The following is a 12693-nucleotide window of genomic DNA, read 5'->3' on the forward strand; positions in this document are numbered from 1 at the left end:
ACTATTCAGTCTGACAAATGCACCTGTCATCTTTCAAATGATAATGAATACAATTCTTTATAAACAGAATGAAATCTCATGTCTTATATATCTCAATAACATTCTAGTCTTTTCAAACTCATACAATGAATATCTGAAGCATTTCAATGAAGTGCTTATAACTCTGACAGAGTATAAGCTCTACATTAAATCAATCAAGTGTGTGTTTGAAATAAAAGAGTTGAAGTTCATAGAACATGTAGTAAGTGATAACTGTATACATCTCATCTCAGAGAAATTGAATATCATAGCAAATTGATCACAGCTGAGAAATGTACATCATATATAACAATTTCTTAGATTGATCTCATACTATCACAGATTCATCAAGAATTTCATATAAATATCTACATCACTCTCAGATCTCTTAAGAGAAATAAATGCAAATCTGTGAAAGAAGAAGTTTCATTCAATTATCTGAAATGCTGTGTGTGAAGAGGCTTTTCTCACACTGAGAGAACATGTAATAATATTCTCAGTGCTTATTCAATCAGATCATGATAAATCTTTTTACATTGAGATAGACATATCTGAATGAGCTATCAGAGACGCTCTTCTACAGATGAGTAAGAATGACAAGCTGCATCTGATAATATATGATGATAGAAAACTATTGAGCACTGAGCTCAATTACTCAGTGTATGAAAAGAAATTACTAGTGATCAAGCATGTGCTAGTGTTGTGAAATAGATATATTGACAACAGGTATACAATAACAGTGATCACAGATCATGAAAGCCTTATCTATCTATAATTAACAACAAAACCTTTCAAATGCTTAGTATATTGAATGTCAGAGTTCTAAGTGTACAATCTTCATATCAAATACTGAAAAGAATTGAATACAGTAATGCTGAACACAATCAGTCACAGACTCAATTTCATAAGTGAGAATTCTGTGAATCAGATACAAGAGACATTCACATTAAACACACTGAGAGAATACAAGAAATTAGAATGAGTGAATATCATGATCTCTCACTTGAAGAATGACAAAATGTTAGATAACAAGTGTCTTGTGAAAGTAGTAGAAGAGATGCTTCTGAACTTCAAGCTGAGAAAATTGAAAAATGACATTGTGCTTTATTATAATCTAGAATACACAGAAGCTCCCTATCTAGAACCTTCATTTAGATGTGACTTGATAACTTATATGCACAAGGAATTCAGTCACTTAGAAAGCTCTGAACTCATAAGTGTACTCAAATCAAGAGTATACTGACCAAGCATGACTGAGAACATTCAGGCATATACTTATGAGTGCCTGAATTGCCAGGTTATGAAAGAATCTAAAAAAGAGTTGAAACATGAGAAAGTATAATATCAGATGAAGTGTATGATACAACTGTTCAAACAATGAGAGATGAACCTCATAGATATATTACTATGAACATCAAATGAAAATCAATGAATAATCACTGTTATTGATTATGCTACTGACTGATCAGTTATGAAAGCAGTTTCAGAGACAACAGAGAAGATAGTAATGAAGTTTCTACATAATAAGATCTATGTCAACTATGAAATGCTATGTGAGATTCTAACTGATAACAGTGCAAATCTCATAGAAGAAGCAGTGAGGCATTTCATGAGTCAGTTACAGACAAGATATCATAGAACAATATCATATCATCTGCAGATAAACAGAAAGATGAAACACTTGAATAAAATTTTAAGTAACATGCTGATGAAATATCTAGTGAGCAAGTCTACAAGACTATGAGATAAATATCTCAGGCAGGCACTATTGACCACACAGATTCAATAACATGCAGTCTTCAAGTGTTCATCATTCTACCTGTTGTATGAATTGCATCCGCGCATTCTGAAGAATGCTTCAGAAAAGGTGGGAGAGAGAACAGCAGTTACAGATATAGCAGAAATAGCAGTTGTGAATACAGCAGAAACAGCAGTTGCAGATGCAACAGTTGCAGACATGAAACCAAGATTGAAAGAGATCAGCCACATACATACAAAAGCTAATAAGTTACTTCTGAATTAAGCAATTCAATTGAAAAGAATACAAGACTCACTTGTTAAGAAATTGAGTCTCAAGATGAGAATATGAGTTTTTATATACAATAAGAGTTCTGAAAAGTTTCAACCTAGGTGATTTGAGTCATATAAGATACTTAAATCACATTCTCTGAGAATGTATATATTGAAAGAATCAGAGAGACAGATCTTACACAACTTAATCAATAATTCATAACTTATGAAAGTAAAAGTGCAAGATCTGAGTAAATTATAATCATCTGCAGCACTATTATCAGTGTTGAAAAAGAAGAGACTTACAATTGAAAAGTCTCATAAAGTAAGAGAAATCATAGACACTTATAAATCAGATAATCTCACTTATTCTGATCTTTTCACAATTATAAGAAAAGAATGAGAAGAAATGAAGAAATTAGATAAATATCATACTTTAATAAGTGATGAGACTATAGCTGATTATATAATAATACACTGCAGATAGTAGATACAACACAGTAAAGAGCAGTCTTAAAGTAACAGACTTACACATGAGTCAGATCACAGAAGAAAAAGAAATTCAGAGTTAAATTCAACTGTTTACATCAGTTCAATTGCAGAGATCACAGAGAACAAACTATCTGAAACATTCATGAATATATGAGATCAAGTCATCTCAATCTCTGAGAACACTCAGAGATTGAGTGAGATTAATTTCAATGAACTGTTCACTGTAGTGATCTAAGAAGATGAAGAGAGACAGTATAATACATGAGACAGAATCACAAAGATGAAAGCTACTGAACCTAGTCACTGAACACTGTATTATATAGAGATCATGTAAAAGTAGTGACTAGCAGATAAAGAAAAAAGTGTAATCAAAGAAAAGAGATAATGAATTGATTATTAACTGTAAGAATTAACTGTAAAAAGATAAATATTATCATATACATCTCATTTATTTTTATATATTACATATTTAATCTATTTTCAACATCATATCATCTGAAAAATGTTAAAAACAAAGAAAATCTCAAAACTTGAGATCTGTAAGAGATTTGAGAGTTGTAAGTCACTCTTATAACAATGTTATACACATCTCTAATTCCTCTATCACTCTGTGTACAACATTAATATCATTTATTACAAGATTGACTGAAATGTCAATATAGAAATGTGCATACATATATATAGAGAAATTGAAGAAGAGCATGAAACCTGCAGAATCAGAAGCCAGAACAGAAAGAACAGAGATGAAAGAAATAGAAGAAGAAGAAGACATAGAACTGAATAAATAACAGAAGTCACTTGAAGTTAAACACTTATAACTCAGTGTATGCATAACTTTTCTCACAGAGAAGAGAGAGAAAGTAATAAGAGAAGCTTAAGAGCAGAAGAAAGTAGTCTCTACAGTATTATCATCTTCAATTAGAATAACCTCTGACATCAGAGCAACTAAGAACTATTATTAGTATATAAAAATTAAAAAATCAGAGATGAGAATAGTTATTAAATAAACACTCACTGATCTTAGAGTTATACACATAATTACAACATATACAAGACTTCTCAGAAAGAGAGAGAGAGATATGAGAGAATATAGAAAGCAGAATACAGTATATAAACAGCTCATTCTTACAACAATATCTTAGATAAGATATATAAGTCTTATATCTGTAAGTGTAAAAGAGTACAATATCTGCATTTTCATTTCTGAAAACACAGATATCTTTCACCTGTATTACAAAGTCAGATGACAGATATCAGAGAATAGACTGATACAGATCAATCATTTCAAAGAAATTTATTAAAGTAGATATTTCTATAATATTGAACTTTACAGTTATAAAAAGTTTCTTAATATCTGTAGACATCATAACTTTATACACAGTAAAACTTATAATGATTTTCTCTAAGAATAGAAAAATCAGTGTCAGAAAGAAAAAATGAAAAAGAAAAAGACTTATAATCTTAATACTATTAAGAGAGAGAGTGATTCTCTGAGATGAATAGATAATTATCTCATCATAAATATTTAAAATAAATGTAATAATCAGTGTCTGTGACTGAGCTTCAGATAGTTATATCATACACAGTCTTTATACAATAAATTGTTCTGAGAGTTGATAAGAAGAATGAGAGTGTATATACTGAGAGACATGATTTATTAAGTCTATGCAATATCTCCTTGAAATGAGAAGAGCTGATAATGAAAGCAGAGACAGTAAAACCAGAAGTTGTGAGAACAGAGGTAGCAGAAGCGGGAGAATCAGATACAGAGACAGGTGTAGAAGATTGAGAGAAAGTGACAGAGAAAGAAACAGAGAGAGCAGAAAGAGATATAGAAGACTTAGTTACATATAACACAGATAATTTCTTCATTATTACATTCTTCAAGTTCTCAATCAATGATTCTACATCAGGTTCACTATCATCAGCAGATATGAATCTGTCAACATATGAAGATTCTACACAAATAAGAATAATATATCAGCATCTGCATTCATGCAAAATCATGTCAGAAAACACAATCAGAAACTCACTGAGAAGAGAAACAGTTGAGAACATACAAGAAGGTGAAAAGAGTGTATAAGAAGATAAAGAAGATGTGTTATTATTCATGATAATACATCATTCTGATGATTATTAGAAGATAAACAAGTTCTGATCACATTTCACAATGTGTTACACTTACTGCTAATAAACTGCCTGGTATGAGCACTACAATAATACTTATTGTGAGAACAGAAGATCATTGTCAGAAACGCGTATAATGTAATAGATGAACAGATAGAAAGAGTTGAACAGAAGAAGAGATAAATCTTGAATAATGATGACATTCAATGATGATGAAATGAGAAAGATGATTGAAGAATGAGAAAAGTTAGTAAATGAGTGATGTAATATAGTGAAAGTTTCTTTGTGAGAGTGTATACAGAACACTAGCTGAATCAGGAATAGATCATACAATCATGAAACACTAGTGGTGAGCTAATCCGCATGAAGCTAGGGCATACAACATGGTCATATGAGCATGACTGAATCTGGTGAGAGAGAATGTGGTTTGAAAGAATGTATGACTGTTGAATAATAACGCGGCTGCTTCCGAACTACTAGCGTACGCGTACGAGTGTAAAGGGGTCATAGCGGCCGCTAATTATAATTAGTGTACGATATTACAATATATAAGAAGCCGGCGTACGCCTGTAATCGTACGCTGGCTTAAGCACCTTTGAATCACACAGATAGATAAGATATCTGCAGAAGCTGAGATATGACTTTTATATTATAAATTCTGATAAGTCAGAATAATATAATCTTCACTAAGAACCTGATTGTAATAAAGATATTAACACTGTTATTTATAAACTCTAGTCTATAAGATGATAAGTTTCTACTGAGATGAACAGTCTGTAGTGTATATAAGAGAAGAAGAAATCATATTCTTATTAAAGTTAAAAAACAGAAAATAAACAGAGCTGTGAACATAATTTAGAGATTAATAAAGAAAAAACAAAGAAAACTTATACTCACACTCTTAACACTTATAACACTCAATTCTCTCACAACTATCAATTTTTCTCTTCAAAGAAGCAGAGAGTATTATACTTATAATACAGACAATTATTGCATTTAATATAAAGACTATTAGAAATGCACAGACTTCAGAGAAGCTTAATATCAGAGTATATATAGTTATAACAGAGTCTTGAGAGCTGACTGTCTATGCATGTGATCAGATATCTCTTATAAAGCTGTATTTACTTCTTCAGTTATGCTGAAGTATTCAGCCTGAAAATAATTAAGACATAGAGAGAGAACTTATCTACTCAGATTAACTTCTATTATGAATTTATAACATTTATATTGTCTTAATTACTCAGATTTTATAAGTATCTGAGAACTTATCTCTCATTGACAATGAGATTACAGAAATGCACTGCAGTACAAGAATCATTGATAGAGAATCTAGACATATTTACATATATCTGATCAGAGATTATGTAAGCAGAAAGAGAGTGATTATAGACCTGTGAGACTGCAGAAGATACTGACAACACTGAGAGCTTTATAAGAACTGTTAGCTAAAGTCTGTAAGAAATTACTTATAAGAAGACTTACAGTAAAAGAGAGAACTACACTGCTTAAAGTCAGAGACTGATCTGAAAGAGGCAGAGAGTTGATCACTGATCTGAAGATCAGATACAGTGATAAGACTGAGAGAGATAAAGATACAGTTATAAACAGTGATACTTCTACTTTATCAGCTAGTAAAAAGTGATTAGAGAAGTTATAAGAATACTTATAAGAAGCTCAGTAGCAGTCAGACATTATTTACAAAGATATTGAAATTGAAAAAATTTTTTATTCTTGAGAAGTTCTTGAATTAATATATGAATATTATCAGAAACACACTCTCTCTCTATCATCTGAGTGAAAACACTTTATAAATGAATGAGAATACTCACAGTTTAAATAAATGAGAGCTGTTACAGAAAAAGAGAAAAGAAGATGAGATTCTACAGACAGATCTGAGATATTTATACTACTTTAGAGAGATTTGTTTACACTGTGAGTAATTCTGCAGAACAGTCAGATCACTCTAGTAAATAAGAGTGATTGTGAATCATAGATCTGAATCTTTCTATGTAACTATAAAGAGTAATTGCAGACTGTAGATATCTTGATTCTACAATTCTATAGAGTTAGTAAAAGAATGAAAAATTTCTCACAATTCTACAGTATCAAAGAACAATAATTCATAAGAATGAATGAAAGATCAACTCATAAATACTTCTCTTTGATAAGAATAATCTTATAGAGAGTGATTCATCTGTGAGATAAATCTATATAATAATTATATAAGAATTTTATGAAAATGATTGAGAGTCAACTGAAACTCTTCTATATAAAAGATATGAGATGAATCTGTGTAGTAGTTAGAGAAGAATCTGTAGACTATAAAGAATCTCACAGAATAAGAAACTGAGTGACAGACTCTTTTCTCTTTATAATAATAAGAGATTTTTTCTCACTGAGGTTTTTTTTTTATAGATGTGAAGAATTTTTAGTGAGTATCACTGCAGTGCTGAGCTGATTCTATGAAGTCACTCAGTGAAAGACTTTACAGATGAAGCCTTAGAGAGAGAAAGATATGTAAGAAATCTTACTTCTTACAGATTCTTTATCTCTATTTCTATCTCTTATATAATCAATAGAGCTAGCGGCTCTTGACTACACACAACTATATAGACTGAAGTTCACAAATACTATTCATAACTCAGCTTGAATACTATTATACATTTTATCTTTCTATTATAAATACTTCTAGTAGTTAACAGTACATATCACGCCAAGCTGTAAACACTCGAATAATCACCTGCGAGCACTTATTCTTACAAGAAGAAGTAGTGAGACATTTCATAAGTCAGTTACAGATAAGACATTGTAGAATAACACTATATTATTCACAGATGAATGAGAAGATGAAATACTTGAATAACATCTTAAGTAACATGCCGATGAAATATCTAGTGAGCAAGCCTATAAAATTATGAGATGAATATCTCAGTCAGATACTATTAGTCACATGAATTCAGCAGCATACAGTCTCTAAGTGTTCATTATTCTACCTGTTGTATGAATTACATCCGCGCATCCCGGAGAATGCTTTGAAAAAGATAAGAGAGAAAACAGCAGTTACAGACACAGTAGTAGCAGTTGCAGATGCAACAGTTATAAATGCAGAATCAAGATTGAAAGAGATCAGCCATGCATATGCAAAAGCTAATGAGTTACTTCTAAACTGAGCAATTCAATTGAAAAGAATACAAGACTCACTAGTTAAGAAATTAAGTCTCAAGATAAGAATATGAGTTCTTATATACAATGAGAGTTCTGAGAAGTTTCAATCTAGATGATTTGAGTTATATAAAATACTTAAATCACATTCTCTGAGAATGTACACATTGAAAGAATCAGAGAAATGAATCTTATACAACTTAATCAATAATTCATGACTTATGAAAGTAAAGATATAAGACTCAAGTGAATTATGATTATCTGCAGCACTATTATCAGTGTTAAAAAAGAAGAGACTTATAATTAAAAAGTCTTGCAAAGTAAGAGAAATTATAGACACTTACAAATCAGATAATCTCACTTATTTCAATCTTTTCATAATTATAAGAAAAGAATGAGAAGTAATGAAGAAATTAGATAAACATCACACTTTAATAAGTAATGAGACTGTAGCTGATTGTATGATAATGTGCTGTAGACAGCAGATGTAACACAGTAAAGAGTGATCTCAGAGTAGCAGACTTGTACATAAGTTAGATCACAGAAGAAAAAGAAATTCAGTGTTGAATTCAACTATTTACATCAGTTCAATCACAGAGATCACAGAGAATGAACTATCTGAAACATTTACAGACATGTGAGATCAAGTCATCTCAATCTCTGAGAACACTCAGAGATCAGATGAGATTAGTTTCAATGAGCTGTTCACTGTAGTAATCTAAGTGAGTGAAGAGAGACAGTATAATATATAAGACAGAATTATAAAAGATGAAAGCTGCTGAATCTAGTCACTGAACACTGTATTATATAGAGATTGTATAAGAGTGATAACTAGCAGATAAAGAAAAAGTGTAAGAAAAGAAATAATGAATTGATCATTAATTATAAGAGTCAGCTGTAAAAGATAAATGTTATTATACACATTTCATTCATTTTCATACATCACATATTTAATCTATTTCTAATGTCATGCCACCTGAAAAACATTAAAAAACAAAGAAAATCTCAAAACTCAAGGTCTGCAAGGAATTCAAGGGCCGCAAGCTGCTCTTGTAATAATATTATGCATGTCTCTGATTTCTCTACTGCTCTGTATATGACATTAATGTCATTTATTGCAAGATTGACTGGAATGTTAATATAGAAATGTGCATGTGTACATGTAGAGAAATTAAAGAAGAGTGCAGAACTCACAGAATCAGAAGTCAGAACAGAGAGAGTAGAGATGAAAGAAATAGAAGAAGAAGAAAATACAGAACTGAATAAATAATAGCAGAAGTCACTCAGAGCTGAACACTTATAATCTGATATATGCACAACCTTCTCTGCAGAGAAGAAAGAGAAAGTAATGAGAGAAGCTTGAGAATAAGAGAAGATAGTCTCAGTGATGTTATTATCTTTGATCAGAATAATCTCTGACACTGAAGCAACTAAGAATTATTATTAGTATATAAAAATTGTAAAATCAGAGATGAGAACAGTTACTGAATAAACACTCACTGATCTTAGAGTTGTATATGTAATTACAACACACATGAGACTTCTCAGAAAGAGAGAGAGAAACATGAAGAAATACAGAAAGTAGAATACAGTGTGTGAATAACTCATTTTCATAATAATATCTCAGACAAGACATATAAGTCTCATGCCTGTAAGTGTAAAAGAGTATGATATCTGTATTCTTATTTCTGAAAACACAGATATTCTTCACCTGCATCATGAAGTCAGACAATAAATATCAAAGAATAGGCTGATACAGGTCAATTATTCTGAAGATATTCATTAAAGTAGATATACTTATAATATTAAATTTAACAGTTATGAAAAGTTTCTTGATATCTATGAATATTATGATTTCATGCACAGTAAAACTCATAACAATTTTCTCTAAGAATAGAAAAATCAGCATCAGAAAGAAAAGATGAAAAGAAAAAGACTTATAATCTTAACACTGTTAAGAAGAGAGATAATTCTCTGATATAAATGAATAATTTCTTCATCATAAATATTTAAAATGAATGTAATAATCAGTGTCTCTGACTGAGCTTTAGATAGTTATATTGTATACAGTCTTCATGCAATAAATTGTTCTAGAAGTCAGTAAGAAAGACAGAAGTGTACATGCTAATAAACATAATTTATTAAGTCTACACAACATCTTCTTGAAACAGGAAGAGCTGATAATGAAAGCAGAGATAGCAAAATCAGAAGTAGTGAGAGTGAGAGTCACAGAAACAGAGATAGCAGAAGTGAGAGAATCAGACACAGAGACAAGTGTAGAAGATTGAGAAGTAGCAGAGAAAGAGACAGAGAGAGAAGTAGCAGAGAAAGAAGTAGCAGAAGAGATAAGAGAGAATATAAGAGACTCAGTCATATATAATATAGATAATTTCTTTATTATCACATTCTTCAGATTCTTAATCAATGATTCAATATTGAGTTTACTATCATCAGCAGATACAGATCTGTCAACATGTGAAGATTCTATGTAAATAAAAACAAACATCAGCATCTGCATTTATATAAAATTATATCAGAAAACATGATCAGAAACCTGCTGAGAAGGAAATGATTGAGAGTGTATAAGAAGATAAAGAAGATATGTCATTCATAATAGTATATTCTAGCAATTATTAGAAGATAAACAAGTTCTGATTATGTTTCATAACATGTTACACTTACTGCTAATGAACTGCCTGATATAAGCACTATAAGAACACTTATTATGAGAATGAGAGATCATCACTAGAAACATGTACAATGTAATAGATAAACAGATAGAAGGTGTTGAACAGAAGAAGAAGTAGTAATCTGAGATGAGATGATGATGACATTCAATGATGACAATGATGAAGAAGATGATTGAAGAATGAGAAAAGTTAGTGAAGAAGTAATATAATATAGTGAAAGTTTCTTTGTAAGAGTGTACACAGAATACTAGCTGAATCAGAGATAGATCACATAATTATGAAACACTAATAGTAAGTTAATTCACATAAAGCTAGAATGTACAACATGATCATATGAGTGTGACTGAATCTGATGAGAGAGAATGTGATTTGAAAGAACATATAACTGTCAGATAATAACACGGCCGCTTCTGAACTACTAGCTTATGAGTGTAAAGAGGCCATAGCGGCTGCTAATTAATTTAGTGTACAATATTACAATATATAAGAAGCCGGCGTACGCCTGTAATCGTACACTGACTTAAGTAACCTTTGAATCACACTTCTGAGTATAGATTTTCATAGATGTGTGAGAAAAAGAATAAGAGAAATACATCTTTAGAAGTAACATGCTCAAATATGATCTGAATAAGTGCTGTAGATTTATAACTAGACTGTATAATCTGCTTTAAGTTATAATGCTGAATTAGGTATCTGAAAAGAGTTGTTACTGCTTAATATTATTGAGAAGTTAATGAAGACTGTTACAAGAAGTTCAATATCTTTTCTAAAGATGACTGATGTTGATACAAAGCCATGAATGATAAAATTAATAAAGAGAGTGTGATAGGCTCTGCGTGAAGTTGATTCATAAGTTAAATATTTAAGAAACTGAAAATGACTTAAATATTTATTTAGATAAGTGAAACTCTCTCGCAAGCTGTAGTAGAGTACTTTCAAAACTCAGCTCTTTATATCTTAAATAATTAATGATATTTCTCTTACTAGAACAATCATTTGAAGCCTTCTACAGCATACAGTTCTCATTTCAGAGTGAAGACTAGACTGATCACTGAGATTATAAATTTCACATTTGATCTCATTTAATCTGATCTTATACATTTCTTGATATGAATCTCACTGAGACTAATCATTAAATAAACATACAAAGTGACTATGTATCAGATCTCAAAATGAAATCATGACTTGAAAAAAATGAGAAAGTAGTTTCATTTGATCTCATTTAGTCTCATTCTTAATATAAAGTTACTATTTTTAGACATTTTAAGGTTTTTTTTAGACTATTTTTAATTTTTTAAAAAGTAACACTTTTTAATAATACTTAAATGAGATTTAAAGTCATTTAAAGCAATAAAAATAATTTAAATTAAGAAGTGAAAATCATAATCTCATTTGAAAAATGTAATAAGAGTAGACAGTAAGTCTCACTGAGACAGTATGAAACTACTATCTAATGTTAGAACTGTGTAATGAAATCTGTTAAATTGATAATAAGACTATCAAAAATTCTGATTCTGATTAGACTGACTGTGTGATCATGTCTGAGACTAGAATCAGATTTTTTGATAGTCTCATTATCAATTCAACTGATTTCATTACATGGTTTTAACATTAGATAGTAGTCTTATACTGTCTCAGTGAGACTTACTGTCTACTCTTATTACATTTTTCAAATGAGATCATGATTTTCACTTCTCAATTTAAATTATTTTTATTGCTTTAAATGACTTTAAATCTCATTTAAGTGTTATCAAAAAGCATTACTTTTTAAAAAATTAAAAATAGTCTAAAAAAAACTTTAAAATGTCTAAAAATAGTAACTTTATATCAAGAATGAGACTAAATGAAATCAAATGAGATCACTTTCTCATTTTTTTCAAGTCATGATCTCATTTTAAAATCTGATATATAGTCACTTTGCATGTTTTTTTGATAGCCAGTCTCAGCAGAATTCATGCCAAGAAATGTATGAGATCAGATCAAATGAGATCAAATGTGAAATTCATGATCTCAGCGGCCAGTCTAGTCCTGGTTTCAGACACGGTCACACGGTCAGTCTAGTGAAGACAATAAGCACTTATAAGTTCTTGAAATCTCTGTTGACTCTGGTAAACCGGACATAAGATCAATCACAAAATATGAGAAGTCACTCTGTTATTTCATTCACGCAATTTCAGTATGAGCTCTGAGA

The sequence above is a fragment of the Blastomyces dermatitidis genome (assembly GCF_000003525.1).
Source record: "Blastomyces dermatitidis ER-3 genomic scaffold supercont1.2, whole genome shotgun sequence".
NCBI lineage: Eukaryota > Fungi > Ascomycota > Eurotiomycetes > Onygenales > Ajellomycetaceae > Blastomyces > Blastomyces dermatitidis.